This window comes from Perca fluviatilis, chromosome 23, assembly GCF_010015445.1.
Source record: "Perca fluviatilis chromosome 23, GENO_Pfluv_1.0, whole genome shotgun sequence".
Classification (NCBI taxonomy): Eukaryota; Metazoa; Chordata; class Actinopteri; order Perciformes; family Percidae; genus Perca; species Perca fluviatilis.
Window position 1 is genome coordinate 28,499,089 of NC_053134.1, and position 18,290 is coordinate 28,517,378.

At 45.5% G+C, this 18,290-nt stretch overlaps 1 non-coding gene across 1 annotated transcript; it reads left to right on the forward strand.

The window, feature by feature from the left end:
• The first annotated feature begins 2,145 nt into the window (after positions 1 to 2,145).
• On the forward strand, positions 2,146 to 2,331 carry LOC120553833. The gene has a single exon (XR_005638234.1). It is a non-coding gene; the product is annotated as a U2 spliceosomal RNA (small nuclear RNA).
• The last annotated feature ends 15,959 nt before the right edge of the window (positions 2,332 to 18,290 follow it).

Genomic DNA, 18,290 nt, shown 5'->3' on the forward strand with positions numbered 1-18,290 from the left:
TCGTCTCCAGTGAGGGAAGATGCATACAGTGGAACCAGCAGACCATCAAATGTGCCGAATGCAGAGCCCTATTCTTGGGCTGAACAGATGGACAATGAGGACTATTACACATAGTGTGGAGGGAATGTTTTGTGTGTTTTTTGTTTTGTTTTTTGTATCAGCGATTTATAATATCCAATGGGTACTTTTAAGGTTCTTTCTATAAATGCAAGGGGGATGAGGGACACAGTTAAAAGAAGGGTTGTTTTTGATTTTGTGGACTCTCTTCATGTTGCCATTTGTTTTTTACAGGAGGTGCATTTGTGAGATAAGAGTGATGTTGGGAATTTTTCGCGGAGTGGACAAAGGGTTGACTCGAGTGTGGAGGGGGGGGGTGCACTCCTACAGGGGTTGGGATTTTATTTGGGGTCAAAGAAATAAGGGTGGAGTCTTCATTTGTTATTGTTCAGGGGAGAATATTGGGCAGCGACATCTCATGGGGTCCAGTCAAGATGAGAGTGGTTGTAGTGTATGGACCACAAACCCCAGCAGAGAGGCAAGATATGTTTGGATGACTGGTGGAGCCACACCTTGTTACAAATAGGCAGGTAATTTTAGGTGGGGATTTTAATCAAGAGATAGGGGAAAGGGGGGAGATTCCGCGCTGTACTTTTTTCCAACCTAATGGCCACACGTAGATTGGTTGATGGGGCAAGGGTGGTAAATCCATGGTTAGATGGGCCCACATGGCGGAACTCACGGGGCATAGAAAAATGTTTGGATTATGTGTTCTTTGCGAGGTCTTATGACCTGTTGGCAGGTAGAATGCTCCCTGTGTTTTTTTCTGATCATGATGGGCTACTGTTTGAGGTACGATCATGGATGCCAGTGTTTGGACCTGGGTACTGGCGCCTTAATATCAGTGGACCACTGAAGGTACTAGGGGTCAGCTTTGACAAAGCTCACAGTGCAACGACCTAACCTGGTCGGCGAATTCTGTGAACCCGGAAGGAAGCTCACACCTGTAGGGAAGGTGCCTGACTTTGTAGGGAAGGTAACTTGTTTTGAAGGTGGATGTATTGCCGTCTCTTTGTATTTGGTACATATCCCCGTGCCCTCTCACCCGCGCTTGTTTTCAGTTTCCTGTGGGGTGGGAGATATGAGTATGTGGCGAGGGCGCGCATGATGGCTGATGTTGAATCAGGGGGAGAGATGTGCCACCCCCCCGCTGAAACTGGATTGCATGTTTGTGTCGTTTTTGTCTAGGGAGTTGTCAGCTCCGGTAGTGCATCCATCAGGATATTTCCTAAGGCTCTATTTCGCTTATCAAAACAGAAGACTGATGGTCTGGAGCAATTTGGCACCTCGGGGGGAGCAGTTGCCATGGCATTACCTCCGCATGCCGGTATGCGCGGGCTCATCCAGAGATTTCACACACAGCAGTAAGCGGTTCATCAGGGGTCCTCTACCGAGAGGTCAGAAAGAAAGGGATTGCACCTCCTGTGGTTGGTACCCCATCCGCAGGTAGGTATCCAGCCAAAAGGGGCTTGACAAATGGACTTAAGGATCTTAATTGGTTGTGCCTTCACAGGTGCCTGCCGGTAACGAGATGTAATGTATAGGCATGGTTTGGCGAGATCCCCGTCTGTCCTAGGTCAGCATGCTCAGAGGAGGAGACAGTCAGACATGTCTTGTGGGACGTCCGTCTTTTGGTAAGGTTTGGGGCAGGGCAGAACCAATGTGGATGCAGATGGTTTCTGGGCTTAAACTAACTTGGGGGAATAGTGGACAGAGGGGTGGGGCTTGGGGAGTGCACAATTTTCTTATGTGGTTGATTGTTAGTATTGTGAAGAGGAGCTTGTGGTGGGCTAGGCGAGACCTGGTAAAGAGGAATAGGGATGGAGGGGTGGACGGGGTGATAAGGAGGGTTGAATTTGTTTTGAAGGGGAGAATCAAAAAGGACATTGAAAAATGTGGGGGAAGCATGCTGCCTTGGAGAGGTGGAAAGGAGGGTTTGGGTGGGAATGGTAACCTCCCGAAGTATGGATAAAGGGTTTGGTAGTTTAATTTGTGTGTAGGGTTTGTTTTGAAAATGGTCTTAGTATAGGATGCATGTTGGAGATGAATTTGTGTGTACATTGTGAATTATGTTGTATGTTATGATGAATAATGTGTTTAATAATAAAAAAAAAATAAAAAATCTGTTCTTATCAGTTTAATATCTGATATGTCCTCTATCAGGGGACAACATATTAAATGGATTTTTGCCGATGTAGTTGAAAAAGGGGCTTGCTCCATTCGCTCCACGCATCGACCCGGTATTGCAGCGCGGCCGGGAACGGTGCACCCTTCTTCTGTCTTGTGTAAAACCAAATAACAATGCGCACGGAGCTGCCCCGCGGTTGTGTTTGATACTGGACCAAGCGCGACATGCGTCGCAGTGGCTTGCAGACTTCATGGCCGGGAGTTGTCGCAAGAACCGCTCGTTTTGACTCAATGGTTTGACAGCGGGAAACAGCCGTGCAGGGAGACGAGGGCATCCTTGTGCACCATGAGGGCACTCTGCTTACTACTGCCCCCTTTGTCTCTCTCGCCGGGGGGATACACGCGATGGTCACAACGTATCCCACGTCGTTGCGCGAAGCCGCCACCTGAACGTCTGACCCCTGCACCTGCCGATGATTGGGGGGTCGCCTCGCTTCTCTGCAACCCTATCCCTCGCCTCAGAGCGCACCAGTTGGGGGCAGTGGCAGGGACCCCCTTTTGGCGGGTGAATGTCAACGCCTCCTCAGAAGGCCCCCGCAGTGGGTCTTTAGTGCAGAGATTCATGTCTTTAACAGCTTGGGGCAACACGTGCAGATCAAAATGTGGTAACGCTTCACGAATTTATGGCGCATTCTTCTCTGTTTTCGCAAGGAGGGGGGCCAGGGAAGTTTTGGGCTTTTGTTGAAGTTTTGAGGTTGCCGGTTCAATCCCCGGCCGCGGCGTGCAAAGACGGAGAAAACCAATCACCAATACCAATGAGTCTGACTCATTATGTTGTGGTTCTGCACCTTGACCCCTGAGCCAGCTGTTGTTGTGGTTCTGCACCTTTGACCCCTGAGCCAGCTGTTGTGTTTCTGCACCTTTGACCCCTGAGCCAGCACACACATATATATATATATATATATATATATATATATATATATATATATATATATATATATATATATATATATATATATATATATACACACAAAGACTTAAAAATAATGCTAGAAGAAATGTCATACATCATAAATTATCAGAAATAATAAACCTTCCAAACAAAGTGCAATTTCAGATTTTTATTTTTAAAAACACATAATAAAATACAATTATCAACCTGAAAATGAGCAGGGCACTTAAATCATTAAAACAAGGCACCCTCCTAGTAGTCTTTGCCAGAACAATATTGTAGTGTTGTGCGTTCACAAAATATTTACACAATGAAATGTTTTGATAAATAATCATCAGTAATGTGATATAATGACTAAGTGGGTAAATGCAAATAATAGAACAGTTACAACAGTCTGGTAAGTTCAGAAAAGTACATTACCTTATTGTAACGCAGCCTTTAAAACCTTTAAAACCTTTGTCACGATATTACAATATCCAAAATCTAAGATGATATCTAGTGTCATTTCACAATATCGATATAATATCGATATATTGCCCAGCTCTAGTGCTAAGCGCCAGAATAAGCCACGGTGCCTCTGCACAATAGTCTCAGGAAGTGGAACGTGTAAGTTCAAAAGTAGTTTTAGTCGTGTAACAGAAAACTCAGATTGGATTCCAGCATAAAAGATATAAATAATATACAGTGATAGTAGTATACAGCTGTTATACATCATATCACATCCATACAGAGGTAGTAGTATGCAGCTGTTATATATCATATCACATCCATACAGGGCTAGTAGTATTCAGCTGTTAAAAAAACAAACAAAATATATGACACTGGTATGGGATCGGTACTCTGTATCGGCCGATACGCAATTTCAGGAATCAGAATCGGGAAGCAAAAAATGGTATTGGACAACCTCTACCTCTACTCTGAGAAGGAGCAGTTAACCATAGTCCTCACAAATCCACCAGAGGTTAGAACGCCAACACAATAACTAATAAAAGCAAAACAAAATAAGAAAACTAAACAGAACAATACAAAACATTTCCCCGAGGAGACAGAAAAGGAAATAAATAAAATAAATAAATCACAGCCCCGGGCCCCCTGGTTCTCTGGCCATTTCCCTCTTCCTCTCCGCAGTCCACTCCTCCACTGATTTCTCCCGTCGGTAGCGCGCAAATGCCACGCGCCTCCACACGTCGTTTTTCCAGCCTTTTGACTGGCTACCACCGTGTAGATGCTACTGCATTATCGTCGGGCGGGGTTTGCTCCCGGGCAGTGGTCCCAGCCCTGCAGCGGCAGCCTCCCGCAACGCCTTCCTGCGCCGTTGTCCTGGGCACAGTCAGTGGTGCAGGAAGAGGAGGAGGAGGAGGAGGAGCAGGACCCGGGAGCAGTGGTCGAGGAGTGGGGCGTAGGCCCCCAGATGAGGGTCCTGGTTGCTCCCCATCTGGAGGAAGAGGGGCGGGGGGGGAGAGGAGGAGGAGGAGGAGGAGGAGGAGTGGGCAGTCCTGTTGTTGAGGGGCCGGGCTGCTCCTCGGGGATGTTGAAGTGAAAGGGCTGTCCTTGTCCCGCCTGGACACAGGACAGCCCTTTTGCAGGAGGCAGAGGCTCCCCAGCCAGTGCTGCCACAGGCACGACGCCAGTTGCCTGCAGCAGCACAGCCTGATCCTGCTGTTTCTGGCGCTGAGAGAACCTGGAAGACAGAACATATTCTGCTTTTAGACTCTAGAGCTTTCATCAAAAGATAAATCACAGCGCAGATTACAACACATCAACACAGCTTTATGTTAAACTCTTACCACTTGGACAGGGTCCTCTGGTTTAGCTCAAAGAGCTGGATGTCCGTCTGAGCCATCAGCCTCGGGCTGGCCAGCACTGCCGCTCTGATGGCCACGTAGTCCGAGAGGACCAGGGACCACCAAATCCTCTTGACCCCCAAAACCCGCGTGTCCGAAGGGTAGAGCTGGCAGAGCTGGCTGCAAATGGCCTCCACCAGGCGACTGGCGCTGGGCCAGCTTGCAGGGCCCGAGTACGGTCCGAGAAGAGAGCTGAAATAGTCAGTGAGAGAAAGCACAGAGTGGGTTATTATAAAGCATGTTTTTATTAGAGAATTAATAAAATAATATTTGCAAAGAGTCTCACCGTTGGAGACTCTCCTTTCCAGGGAAGGGGGTGTTTTTCCCCTTCCCTTTCTTGAACCGCCCCTTAGGCTGCCTTTCCCGGTATCTGGGAGGGTAGACGACTCGCCCCCTGTCGTGCTCTGGCAGGCGATTCCAGAGCACGATGAGTCTGTCTACCCTGTTGTCAGAAAGCCCCAGAAGGCTCCGTGCTTCCAGCAGGGTCTGGGCCAGCCTCAGGACATGCTGGTATCCTGGCTGACCATCAGGCCCCTCCATCTCCTCCTGACAAGAAACACAAGAAAGGGAAATCACTCTAAGTAAAAAGAGCACGGGGAAACATTTAGTACTTTAGTTTGTCTGAAATAAAATGATTTTATAACTCTGTTATGATCATTATTATTATTAATACTGTCATAATCTGATTTAATGTCCCGTAAGGGATAATCATTTCCACACATCTTCTTTTCATGTTCCATAAGCACAACAACACATATAAAAACACATAAAACATGTAACACATATACAAAAAGAAAAAAGAACACATCAGTTGGTAGTCAGTGAACTTACCTCAGACTCTGAGGAGGACTGCGTGGAAGCAGGATCTTCTGGGACCTCGACAGAGGCACGTCGCTGAGGGGCGGCCGGACCGGATGGCTCAGACGGGGGTGCGTCAGCTGGATCACCTGACCGAGCTGCTGCCACTGTGCGGCTGGCTATGGAGAAAGGTATGGGCTTGAAGATCGTTGGGTCCTCAACGGCCCTCCCGAACCCTCGTCCCTCCCAAGGGACTCGATGGCAGCAGCCTCGTCCGGAGTGTCAGGGTCCAAGCTGACAACCTCAAGCACTCTGCCTGTCTGCTGGTACAGGTACTCAACCCCGATGAGCTCCCCTGTCATACAGCAGAAACACAAAGCAAAGGATACGTCAGTGCTCCTTTTCCTCATAGTTATCATGTTAGAATAAAGTGTTTTTTCACATCACACACATACCTGTGTACTCAGCAGGCTTGGTGAAGTCCTTAACCATGGGAAGGCCAAGCACCCGTTGGCTATTCTGGTTAAGGACGTGCTTGAGGTGGCCACTGTAGGAGTGCAGAGGCCCCACCTGTTCCTCAGCCGCGACCGGGGATGCAGCTGCTGCGCGGTCCTCGTTCCACCTCCAGTTCGACCGACGGAACGCCTGGAAGTGCATAGCACTGGCTCGCGCCCCTGAGGAGGCAGGTTTTAGATAAAAAATTATTCAAGAGTTTTCATGAAATGTGAATACAGATTATTTGATCACAAGCCGAAAAACAAAAATGCAAGTACCTGGGATGAACCGGTTGAGGTGGAGGTGGAAGGACTCCAGAGACGTGGAGCCCCTCGCGACGACAAACGGGCAGGCTGACTCCGCGCCTTGTCAGCCTGCCCGTCTGGGGTACAGCTGCACCCCCCGGGGGTCCTGGATGCAGCTGGGGTGGGGCCTCTGCGTCCTCCAAATTTCCTGGATGCGGAGAGCATCCAGCAACGGGATGTCCAGGGTGTTGTCCCGGCTGGTCCGCCAGCGTGTCGCGGGGATTTCCTGGATGAGGAGGTCGACTCGGCTCCACGTGTCCGACTACGCGACAGTGGAGCCTCCACTCCTCCCCTGTGATCCTCCTGACGACCTCGGGCGCAGTCAGGCCAACCATCCCGGGTGCCCCTCCAGCTGGGACTGCTTAGCCTCAGTGAGACGGCGGGCATCTCCCGAGTCCACCTCGAAGATGCAGTGAGACAGCTGCCTCATGAAGGGGGCATACAGCTCGTGGGTCTCTGTGGTGACACCTGATGCGAAGCGCCACATCAGGTGCCAGATGTCCAGTCTCACCTCGAGCTGTCCCCACTCCTGTGACAGAAGAAACATAATGTGGTTTAATTTTTATAACATATATATATATATATATATATATATATATATATATATATATATATATATATATATATATATATACACAGTATATATGTATAAGTACAGTGTTCATGATGTCATAATCATCTTCAAAATTATACATAATAGTCCATAATATAATAATGATGATAATGAAAGCTATTATGAGCATTACTATTAACAGTCTCAGTTTCACACCTGAAACAAGGCAGCTGTCTTCGACACGCCGTCTCGGCTGCAGCAGTCACGGTCCACGTAGATCAGCTGGGGGGGATGTACCCCGGCGAGTCGGTACCGCCTCATCAACCCGACCGCCATGGGGGACAGGCCCTCGGTGCCCTCGGAGCAGGTGAGGACACTGATGAGGACCTGCCCGTGCTCGTTACCCACGTTGGTAACCCAGGCGGCCATGCCTTCAGCGGTACCTGCGAGCTTTTTCGTCACCTTAAGGAGAGAGATTGTACATGTTATTGTGAGTCCATGAATACACAGCTGTGCCGTAAAAGCAGCTCTATGAAAATATTAAACGGTCACAAACTTCACTTGCCTTCTTAGTGGAATCCATCTTTAGGATGAATCCCAAGGTGGACGTGATCCTGGCGTTGTACTCCTCCAGCCGCGTCAGGACGTCATGGCTGTAGACTGTTAACAGCCAGACGGCGGAGGGGAGAGGGGGCATCTGGGGTGGTGGTGGGAACTGCCCCCTCACCGTGCACAAGGCCAGGAACTGCTCGCACACGCCGAGGTACGCGATAGCTCTCCGCATCCAGGCATCTGAGGCGCCGCCCCCGCAGGGTGTTGCACAGCCGGTAGCACTGTTGCCCAGAGTGCGGAGACCTCAGCTGTGCGACCACCCTAAGGTCACAGGACAGCCTGCAGAAACAAAACAAACATTATATACAGCAAAACATATATATACACCACACAATATGTTAAACATACACTGAGATTTCTTACTTGTACGTAAGTACAGCTGGGAATTGGCAGCTGTAGGTGGGGGACAGCTGCCTGATGATGCCCTGTGACCACCCTCCGACCTTCTTCTTACACCGACGGCACTCTAGGTACTCAGTGGCCATGAGATACCAGCCGTCGATGTCCAGGACCCTCCGGATGGTCCTGTACAGCCCAGCCTTTGTCATGGTACCGGTGCACAAAGGCTGGGGGCATGTCAGCTGCAGATGCCAGATCCTGTGTGGCATCCACAGGAACAGCCGACATGCAAAGAAGGGGTCGGGGGACGCGGGAGGCTGGGTGTAGATCGGCCGGGTCTGGGGAGGGTACCACCATACGTTCAGCTCCTTGATGAGCTGGGACCTCCCCTTGCTGCTACTACTACTACTACCACTGAAGCTGAGAAAGCGGGGGTGAGACAAACTGACGATAACACATTACAGAGGTTGAGTGAGTGATGCAGACAGATTACACAGGTAACTAAAGGATGAAGAAGCAAATGTTACTCTACACATACAATGATTAGGGATGTTATGATTGATTGGCCAGCATGTTGGTTAGTGATTTGAATGATAGGTGAGTTGCCAGCATCTCGGTTAGTGATTTGAAATGACACCACGTAACCCGTTTCTGATTTAACACAAACCTACCTGTCGTTTCCTCTCCTCCTCTGATTATGGAAACAGTTTTAAGCAAAATAAATACAACGGTTAACAATGAATTCAAGCTTCATCGTCATAAACAATTTGCCAAATTGTAAAATATTACTTGACTGTTTACTTACACTTCTCCAAGTCAACTACCGCCTTGACCAGCTCTTCATCGGAGGGCTCCTGGGTGGAAGTGGAGGGATGAGCTGGTCTGAAGGGCCAGAAAGAAGAGGCTGTAATCATACAGAGAACAGAACTTTACAAAGTGATCACAGGGAAAACAATAGTATAAACATTTAACTTAGTATTTTGGACTTGCCTGGAAATGCAGGCTTAGGAACAATCTTTTTTAATTTTGCCTGCATTTCCACCGCAGACAGAGAACGCCGCCCTGAGACAAAGGCCGCAAGCGCAGAACCAAGAGGTCTATAACAAAAACACACAACAACATTTATAATGAGACAACATTACAAACACATCCAGGTACATCAAACAGACCGCTTTACACTGAAACACTTACTGTGAGGTACTCCTGGCTCTCTGGCTTGCGGCCGAGACAGAGGCTTGGCGGCTGCTGCTGCTGCTGCTGCTGCTGCTGCTGCTCCTCGGAGTTGACGTGGGCCCAGGCCTCCGCATCCACCTCCTCTTGCTTCTTGGCCCTGTAGGGGGCCTGGCTGCCAGGCGGCCGGGTCCGGGTTGCAAGGGCTTGGGCCTCGGCCGAAGCCTTCAGCAGAAGGGTCCCGTTAGGGGCCCTTCTGCTGAATGCTTCTGAAAGTAGGATTCTCCATCTACATAAATAAATGAACATTAGCTGAATACTGCAGTAGACATTTCAACATAAAAAGAAATAAATAGGTACTTACAGTAAAGATGAAGAACGATGAATGATGTCTGAATGTATAACACAGAGGATAACACAGTTAGCACACACTCATCCCTATATTTACAACTGCACTATTTCATTCTTTAATTCTTTTTTAATCGGAGCAGTTTCATGACATTTTCACAGATATCACGACATCTTTTATATATAAAAAATAAAATTAGACAGCATACACTTAGCGCCTAGCTAACATGCTGACCCAGGTAATAGTCTATAACACTGTGGCTAACAACACTCCCCAAAAGGACCGTAAAAACAGTGTGACTAATGTCAGACAGAAATATGAGTTTGCTAACTGTAGTTACAGTTTTTTTCGATTGCTAAATGACAGTGGGCACAACTGGAGTCACATGTGCAAATCTCTAACTACAGTCTGCACAGCAGCAGTTCATGTGGACCAAACTCTAGTTCATTTATCATTGCTTGAACACAGTTTTCAAAACTCTACACACTTATCCCATGACTTTAACCACAACGTGCACAACACTGTAGATTTACAGCACTTTGTTCAAATGCTAACACACTGCTGTCAAAACTGTAAACCACACATTCAAAACAGAATAGATTTCAGTCTGGTGCCTATCAAACACTGCTGAATGCAATTTTAGCTGAAAGCCTAAGCAAGTGTCTTATTTTAGACTAGTTAGTGAACATATATGGTATTTATACAGAGAAAGCTCAGAAAGTCTTTTTTTGTATACAAACACCAAATAAGAATGAAACAATTCTACACTGTACTGTTTGAGAGAAACGGGTAAAAGAGCAAAGATACCAACATGTCCAGGTAAGATGTCGGAGGTTATGTACACAGCTATAAAAAACAGTGAAAAACACTATATCTTTACAATAGTAAAACTGTGTTCTTACTGTTTTTCAGAAAGTAATGGAGGTGAAAGCAATGGAAACACCACATTCATTTGTATTTAGAGATGATGCAGACATCTAATGTGATGAAGAAAACTTGCCACATGATGTTGGAGAGAGGCAGGATTAGTCACACTATTCGTTGGTACTGTTATGTACCTTTAGTTTTTTTTCCCCAGTAATTCCATAAATTACTAGAGACAAAATACTTTATTGAAGAAAACTGCTGATTTTCATTCCTTCTTGTTTACCTTATGTAAAAATTGGTATGCTATACAATCTATATTTTTTCCTTAAATAAACTGTTGAGTAGTGTCAAGTCACTCAAATTGTTCAAACTGTAAAGATGAGAAAGTTTGTAATTTCTGTATTGGTGTTTGATGCTAGTGTTTTTACCCTCAGTGTGTTCTGAGTGACAGTGTGTGTTATCTCAGTGAGGCCTGTGCATACTGTTTGAGACGTGTGTTACGAGTTGTGTTGCTTTGAATGAGTTTTGCAGGTGATGTGAACTGTTTAGCTCAGGTGACTGTAGGTAGTGCAGACTGTAGTTAGAGTTTTGCACATGTGACTCCAGTTGTGCCCACTGTCGTTTAGCAATCGGAAAAAAATTTAATACTGTACTGTCTGTACTGTCAACAACACTGGCTAACAACACTCAGATATACCCCAAAGGACCATGTTAAGTCTGTGTGACTGATGTCAGACATCGATACGAGTTTCTACAGTGCTGTGCGCTCATATTTAATACAAATATTAACAAGTGTCTACCTCCGTGAGTGTCACTGTCGGGTCCCCCCGCTAGCCAAACAGCGCTACTGTAGCTACTGTACTGTACGTCAACAACACTGGCTAACAACACTCAGATGTTCCCCCAAAGGACCGTAAAACACCGCGTTAAGTCGGTGTGAGTAACGTCAGACAGTGATAAGAGTTTCTACAGTGCTGTGCGCTCATATTTAATACAAATATGAAGGACTGTTTACTCACTCGACTGTCGCCGTAATGGTCCGTAATGTGAATAACGGGGCTCGCTAAGCGAGAATCCAAGATGGAGGATGAGATTTTTCAGTCGAAACAAATAGAGCATTCTGATTGGATGAGGTCGGGAGCAAAAAAACGGACTTGTGTGATTGGTTCAGGACCTTGAACTCGAGCAAAGCGCACCTTCTCTGATTGGTCGGAAACTCGGGACATCTTGGAACACTTGGAACAGAGAAGAAGCCACCCAGGAGGCGAAAAAATTGGTCCCCGTTCTTCTCCTGCGGCCAGCGGGCCCCTCCCGAGACGGGTCCCTGCCCGGTGGATCAATTCCCGCCTCCACCCCTGCTCCTGGGCCTCAATCTCTGACGCCACAGTTCGCTCCGACTGTTTCCCCCAAGCACACGTAGCGAAATGTGGAAAGAACGGCTGTTTTCGATCATTACATGAGACGAGCAAAGATGGATCGCAAACAAGTGCACGTGCCCTGTCAATCAAATCAATTCAAAGGTCATGCCAGGACACAAACAGATGACCCAGTTACCAGTGTTTTCCTCCTATCTGTCAAATCATTTATAAACGTGCTTTTATATTGTCTATTTATTTATTTAAACATCCACAGAAAAAGACAGTCAGTCAGTTTTTAGGCAATTAAGCAATGTTTATTTGAACATACAAACACAAACAAAACTATAACTATGAAATAATATGAATACGTGAAAAAAAAGAATATGAAAGAGACTATTGCTGTGTATGTTAGGCTGGGCTGCCTGGATTCAAGCACAGACACAGAAAAGGTCAGAACAGGTATTGAGGTTTATTGAACAAAAACAAATGAGTGATGCAGGTGCTGGATATCCCCTGGGGCTGAGAGCGGGCAGACAGGTGAGAGGCAGGATCGGGAAAAGAACAAGGCTCAGATAGGCAGACTGGGCTTCCAGGGCGGTAGTGGAAATCTGGACACAAAAACACAAAAAAGTCAAAACTAGGCTGTCTTTCAAAAACAGTGAGGCTGGCCGTAGCGAGTGTTACCACTTGGGTGAACGGACGATCTGGCAGAGACTGGTTGGAAGGCTGGGGTTTTATAACAGGAGTGGTGATTGCTGGATGTGAATCAGGTGAACAGGAAGCCACAGGTGTCTTGACGAGGAGGGAGAGAGAGCCAGGAGCACCACACCCACTCAGCACATGACAGACAACAAAAAAAAGGGAGAGGGGAGAGGAAACAGACAGCACCATGACAGTGTATATGTCCCGTATACTAAACAAAACTGTATACATTTATTTACAACATATTTAAAGCAGTATCAGTGCCTTCAGAGCCCTTCGTTCCGCCAGCCACAGCGCCACAGTTTTCCCTGCATATAGGGCACAGAAATTTCTCCCATCGTATCGACTGTGCCCATAGTCTTTTTGTGCCGGCTGGAGGCACAGCTGGCAGATGCGCAGCTTGTGGGGCTTGTGCTTCCGCTTCCTCCTGGAAGGCCCAGGTGCGGGGGATGCAGGTGAGGAAGGGCCAGAGGAGGAAGAAGAGCTGGAGCAGATCGGGATGTGCTGCTTCCTGGGCTTCTGCTTCAGGGCTTTCTGCTTCAGGGCTTTCTGCTGCCTTGTCAAAGGCCCAGGTGCAGGGGAGGCAGGTGAGGAAGGGCCAGAGGAGGAGGAAGAAGAGCTGGAGCAGATCGGGATGCGCTGCTTCCTGGGCTTCTGCTTCAGGGCCTTCTGCTGCCTTGTCAAAGGCCCAGAGGCAGGTGAGACAGGGGAGGAAGGCCCAGGTGAAGAAGAGCTGGAGGAGGCAGCCTGCCTCATCATCCTTTGTTTCAAGTTCCAGAGAGTTGTTCTGGGAATTTTCCCGGCATCCTCAGGAGCGCGCTGACCTGCAAGCCAATCCCTGGCTGTGGGTGACCCAGGGCCCCCCTCCAGCTCACAGTAAAATTGGCCCTTGTAAAAGGCATGCCCTGTGTTGAGGGTCCTGGTGTTGCCACAAATCCCACAGGTGTCCCCCGGCTGGCTTTGGGGCTTCCCCTTCGCCTCTTGCAGCACCCTCTTGTCCTGCTGCATCCTGCTCCTCCATCGACACAGGGTGACTCTGTGTGGCATCCCCTCAATGGATGCCATGTTGACTCTTACAGCCCTCCTCTGCTCCCGCCGCCACTCCAGTGGTGTCTTTGCATCAGGGCCCTCTCCAAGTTGGCAGTAGGGAGTGCCTTGAAACTGGGTATGTCCGTTCTTAGCGGACCTCTCCAACCCACAGATCTTGCATGTTGGTGGCTTCCTCTTCCTCTTGGGAGGAGGAGGAGCAGCAGCAGCAGCAGCAGGGGTGAAACTGTTGGACCCTAAACACAGGCAATAGAGAACTCTTTTAGTCTTTATTAATATTAAATAGATGCAGTCACTAGTACACACACAGATTAAAACAATTTAGCAAGATAGATACACACCCTCTGTCTCAGGCTCCACACCCTTTGGCGCAGGCTCCACAGCCTCTGGCTCAGGCTCAGAGTTGTTCCTCTTCTGTGTTGCTTTCATAGTGAATGTGGTTTAAAGAAACTTTGCACCTGTATTTGTACTTAAGACAGTGAAGGGGCTGGACACACCCCTACACACCTCTGGGAGACAGTCTGGCCTGAGGATGCCCTGCCCCTATTGTATTAGCTTGGTGGGCCATCATGAGAGACAAAAGAGCAGCCAGGACAGCTACCATGACAGACAATAGAGGCCAAGTGTGTAGTGTGAAGTGTGAAGTACGTGGCTGCAGCAGCAGTAGTAGTACAGTTATGTTTTAACTGACTAACTGACCTAAAGGCAAAGGATATAAAGGATATAAATAAAGAGGACAAAGCATTGGCTTTTTGAATATAAATAACACGATTTATTAAAATAACTATATACAATAAAGTGAAAAAAGTCAGGGTTAAATAACTATACAATCAAGGTTAAATAACTATATACAAAAAAATGTAAACAATCAAGGTTAAATAACTATATACAAAAAAATGTAAACAATCAAGGTTAAATAATTATGTACAAGAAAATTTAAAAAGTCAAGGTTAAATAACTATTATGTACAACATATTAGGGCTGGGCGATATGGCCAAAATTACATATCACGATATTTTTGACCAAATACCTAAATATTGATACCAAAACGATATTGTAGTGTTGATTATTGGTGCTTTCACAAAATATTTACACAATGAGATTTATTATGAATAATCATCAGTAATGTGGATATAATGACTAAGTGGGGAAAGGCAAATAATAGAACAGTTACAACAGTCTGGTAAGTTCAGAAAATGACATCACTTTACTGTAATGCAGCCTTTAAAACCAGGAAAAGACAACACTTATGCCATTTTAAAAAGTCAAGGTGGTGGGGGTAGCCCCTCGCGCTCCCTACGCTTCATTTTAAGCAGCCACTTCTCCACCGTTCCCCCGTCGGCCCGGGCACAATAGGTCTCCTTTTTTTTTTTTTTTTTTTTTAACCTTTATTTAACCAGGAAAGTCCCATTGAGGTTAAAAACCTCTTTTTCAAGGGAGTCCTGGCCAAGAGGCAGCAAAAACACAATCAATTACAAGTATTTAAAAGTTATACAACACAAATAATTAGAAACATTTACAATTTGAACAGGTCATTTCAGGTTCTCTCAATCTGGACTTAAAAGCATTTAAGGAAATAAGTTCAGATAATTTCAAGTCTTTTTGCAAATAGTTCCATGCAGAAGGAGCAGAGTAGACAAAAGCCCTTTTCCCAGTTCTGTCCGAGGCAAATGGAACAAAGAGCAGCAAGTGATCATTTGATCGCAATGAATAAGAACCAACATTTCTCCGTGTGATTAAACTACAGATGTACGCTGGCAACAGACCAAGCATGGCCTTATGGATAAAGATATGCCAGTGCCCTGATCTCCTGTTGGACAACGATGGCCATCCCACTCTGGAATATAATTCACAATGATGGGTCAAGTTTTTACAATTCGTAATAAATCTCAGAGACGCATGATAAACAGTGTCAATCTTATGCAGACATTGTACTGAAGCGGTCCTATACACCAGGTCTCCATAATCTAAAACAGATAAAAATGTTGCAGTGACTAGCTGCTTTTTTGCTTTAAAAGAAAAACAAAATTTATTTCGAAAGAAAAGGACAGTTTAAGTTTGAGTTTCTTCACAAGGTTGTCTATATGAGGCTTAAAAGTGAGAGCATCATCAAGCCAGATACCAAGGTACTTATAAGAGGTAGCAACTACTATGACATTTCCAGACAAAGTGAACACAGGAGGAGGAGCTTGAGAAACCTTCTTAATATTACTAAACAGCATCAGTTTGGTCTTATCAGCATTGAGAACCAGCTTAAGCTGCATAAGCGTGCGTTGAACCGCATCAAAAGCTTTCTGCAAAAACTCAACCGCTTTAGCTGGGGATGATCCAAAACAATAATCGTGTCATCAGCATAGAAATGCATATTGGCATCCGACACATTGTGGCCTAACTCATTTATATACATAATAAACAAGAGAGGACCTAATATTGAGCCTTGTGGCACCCCCTTGTGGACCTTCACTAATGCAGAACATAAACCATCACATTTAATGCACTGAGTCCTGTCACTCAGATAATTCATGAACCAGAAGACTACACAATCAGACAATCCCAGACAAAGAAGCCTATGCTTTAGAACAGCATGGTCCACTGTGTCAAAAGCTTTCGACAGATCAAGAAAAAGTGATGCACAGAATTGCTTTCTATCAAGAGCGACAAGTATGTCATTAATTACTTTTGTAACAGCAGTAATTGTACTGTGCTTTTTCCTGAATCCTGATTGCAGTTTAGAAAGGAGTTCATTTGAGTTTAAAAACTCTTTTATTTGGTCTGAAACAAGGGATTCTAAAATTTTTGACAAAACACACAAGTTAGATATAGGCCGGTAGTTAGTTAAAACTGCTGGATCACCTCCTTTAAACAAGGGAGTAACAAAAGCTGACTTCCAAACTGATGGTATTTCATTGTTTTGAATTGACAAATTAAAAAGAATCGTAAGGGGCTCTGCAACAAAATCAGCCGCCTTTTTCAAAAAGTAAGGCTCTATTAAATCTGGTCCAGGAGGTTTTCTGTGATCTAACGCTTTAAGAGCCGTGCCGCTGCACCTGCGCGCAGTAAAAGAAACTAAATTAAAAGGCTCTCCAGAAAACACTGGGGGTTCTATGCATGGAGTAACAGCGACTGCTCCTGTCGACTCGGACAGAGAACCAACTGATACAAAATGCTCATTAAAGCAATTTAAGACATCAACTCTGTCATAGACTGGGAGAGAGTTTTTTAAGACAAATTTTGGGAGGGCTTCATTACTTTTATTCACCGAGAGAGACTTGATGACTTTCCAGAATTTCTGTGGATTATTGAGGTTTTCACTTGTAACTGATAAATAATATTCTGATTTAGCCTTTTTGATAAGAGAGGTACATTTATTTCTTAGTTGTCTGAAAATGGACCAGTCAGTGGCAGAATCACCATTTCTGCTTTCAGCCCATGCCACATTTCGTTGATGGATAATGTCTGACAACTCTGGAGAAAACCAAGGGTTTTCCCGTCCCTTCACTCTGTGCTTTGTCCAAGGAGCATGTTTATTTACTATTCAAAATTCTCCCTTTAAAAGTGTCCAGGCAAGCTCAACGTCAGGCAACAGGCCTAACTGGCCCCAGTTAATCAAAGATAAATCATGATGATAGGCTTGTTCATTAAAGTTTTTCAAATTTCTCTTTCTAATAATTTCGCGATTTACATTTGGGTATTTTACTGCCTCGCGATGCGCAATAACACAATGATCACTCAGATCATTACAAAAGACACCCGTGGATAAACATTTATGGGGGACATTTGTTAGAATCAAGTCGATTAAAGTAGAGATTTATCTGGATTTTTGAGATTAGGCCTTGTAGGTACATTTACCAACTGGCTAAGACTGATAGAATCACAGAAAGATTTAAATTCATCAGAACCATCACTCAGCCAGTCCCAATTCAAGTCCCCGGCCAATAAAAGTTCCCTGTAGTTTAATCTGGATAAAAGAAGCTTTAAAGATGATAAAGCCTCCCTGGAGGCCGATGGAGGTCTATAACACCCCACAACAGTTATTGAAAGGGACTTAAATAACTCAACATTTAAGGCCAAAAACTCCATTTGCTTACAAAAAGACTCAGACAGAACAACTGATGCACCAAATCTTGACTTAACATAGATAGCTACGCCACCACCTTTCTTCGGCCTGTCACTGCGAAAAACATTATACCCATGCACATTTATATCTTCATTAGTAATTGATTTCGTCAACCATGTTTCCGAAATTATCACTATGTCTGCATCTGTAGATTCGATCCAAATTCTAACCATGTCCATTTTGGGTAAGAAACGAAACTAAACAATTAAGATGAACAAATTTAAGTCCAGGCATTGATTTAAATTCAAATACGCGGGTCTGGACACATTGCAAACAGGGGCCAGGATTGGGCTGCACATTTCCAGATAGAAGTAGGAGTAGTGTAATAATCAATCTGCATTTCACAGTATATTTTGAAGCCGGCCTATCATATGCTGAAACCAGGCAATGCCTGTCATTAATTGAGAACAACAAATTATACAAAGCAAAAAAATTCTGCAGTTTAGGCAAATCCCAATACTGATCCATCCAGAAGTCCCGGTTCCAACTAAAGTTTAATGGTTCCTGGTGCATATCAATGCTGGTTTCTGTGCCACTATAGTAGGTTTCCTGTATGCCCACCATATTATTAAAACAACTCACCCTAGGATCAATGCCC